We start from the raw sequence: 2500 nt of genomic DNA on the forward strand, positions 1-2500 counted from the left end.
GCAAAGGCAGCCGTTAGACGAAGGAAAGAACCGTTAAGCAGGAGTATGAGTCAGAGTGTGAGGAAAAAGATTGTGAAAGCTGTGGCCTGGAGTTTGCTCTTGTATGTATCAGAAACATGGACAATGAAAGCGGACAAGATTCAGAGAAGAGAAGCCTTTGAAATGTGGGTTTGAAGAAGGATGGGAAGAAGTAAGCTGGACAGAGGAAGACCAATGAAGAGGTGCTGAGAATGGTGGGAGAAAAGAGATAGTTGATGGAAAGGATTTTTAAACCAAAAAGAGATAGATTAGATGTGTTGCGTGGAAACGGTTGTTAAAGGAGGTGATTGAAGGAAGAGTAGCTGGTAAAGAACCCAGGGAAAGGAAAAGACTGGGCATGTTCAGTGAATTAAAGGAAAGTGGGTATGCCAACATGAGGAGAACAGAGAATAGTGTTATGGAGAAAATGGATGCCAAAAAAAGACCTATCGTAAGAGAGCACGAGAGTGAGTGACACACACACACACACACACACTAATATATATATTAATATATATATATATTATATATATATATATATATATATATATATATATATATATATATATATATAATATATATATAATATATATATATATTTAATATTATATATATATATATATATATATATATTATATATATATATATATATATATATATATATATATATATAAATGTTTACCCTCTTATTAGTTTTCTATGACGTGTTTGTTGACAGAAAACAGTTTTTTCACCTCTTTAGGGTTAACTATAATTAATTCTCTCGTAGAAAAGACGCACCATAAACGTTATATACAGGAGCTCACTTAAGAACTTGAAGTAATATATAGCCATATTTTCAGAGTTGATATAAGTCAAACTAAATTATAAAAATGATATTTTCGTGAAAGTTAATTAATTAGTAATGCTAAGTATGGGTTAAAGGCTTCCACATGGAAATTATGTAATAAACAATTGCGCTGCTCATGATAAGATCCTGTTAAGTCTTAATATCGCATGAAGCATTGTTTTGTCTGTAAATACAGATTCAGTATGTGAAATTGTGAGATAGTAACAAATTCCATGAAAAGGGGAGAGGTGAATGAAGAATGAATTTAGATGCAACGCCACAACTATATTCAATTCTCTCTCTCTCTCTCTCTCTCTCTCTCTCTCTCTCACACACAACACACACACACACACACACACACACACACACACACACACACACACACACACACACACACACACACACACACACACACACACACACACACACACACACACACACACACACACACACACACACACACACACACACACACACACACACACACACACACACACACACACCTGCTAAAAGACCGACCATCGCTGTTGACGCTGACGCTTAAAAATCACGGGGTGGCATACCCTGCGGTTTTAGGTCCGTGTGAAGCGACCACATCTTGAGTTTGTAAATTAAATCAGACAAAACACGCTGAGGTGGGATCAGAACAGCCTAGAAACGAAGAATTTCAAACTATTTGCATAAAAGATGCGCGTAAGCTGGGCGGTGAATGAGAACGAAAGCAGATGACTGAGTCTGTGACGTCTGGAGTCGTTCCCAGGGGGTCGGGGCTGCGACCTACAGGTGGGGCGGCTGCTTGTATGTGACACGACAGTCTTTTTAAACTGATCAAGAGGCTTGGCAGTAGGCTGGAGGTAGTTCTGCCACCACGAGACTTAAAGCTTCTTTGAGATTTGTAAGCATAGCGATCAAGGTATGCCTGTCACCAGCTCCATTTCATAAAATTAACTCCGCAATCTAAGTTGCCATACCTGGGTATGCCCTTCAGGCACTGCCCGAGAGGAGAATTGATTCGGGCTCTGCCCTCAACACCCTCTGGCAAGCATATGCAGGGCAAGACAGAGCTGATATTCGGGAACACCGAGTGGACTTAGAGACGCTTTCCGCAATCTTTCCTTTACTTGTGGCGTCACGGCTCGTGTCTGCAGATTATTTCTGGTGGCGATATCTGCAACTATTTGTCCTTTACAGAATATCATCTACGTGATCTACCATAAAGATTAGCCTATACAAATATAGGTATACGACAAATTTAAATTCTGTATGCAACAATTTAATCAAAGGAAATTTATTCTAAATAAAAAAAATATGTATATACGAAATGGCAATGACATACTTACCACAAAAACATGATAAAAGACGAAGCAAACTTGTGCACCTGTTCCCAACGGCGAATAGTTATTCGAAAAAGAATATCAGGAAATATCACAATAATCAGACCGGTAAATTTGTAAATGGCGCCTAACACCGATTTCCGGCTAAAGACAGGTTACGTGAAAGCTCTCGCTGTTTTTCGAACGAATTTAGCGTTCATTTCCACCACAAACGGAGCACAGCTACAGCATCGGCCCCCGATCTGCAAAATCTTCACCTCGTATGTTCTGGCAGCAAAGAGCCCGAAAAATATCTGTCAAATCTGAATCGTACTCATAA

This window comes from Penaeus monodon, chromosome 9 (genome assembly GCF_015228065.2).
Source record: "Penaeus monodon isolate SGIC_2016 chromosome 9, NSTDA_Pmon_1, whole genome shotgun sequence".
NCBI lineage: Eukaryota > Metazoa > Arthropoda > Malacostraca > Decapoda > Penaeidae > Penaeus > Penaeus monodon.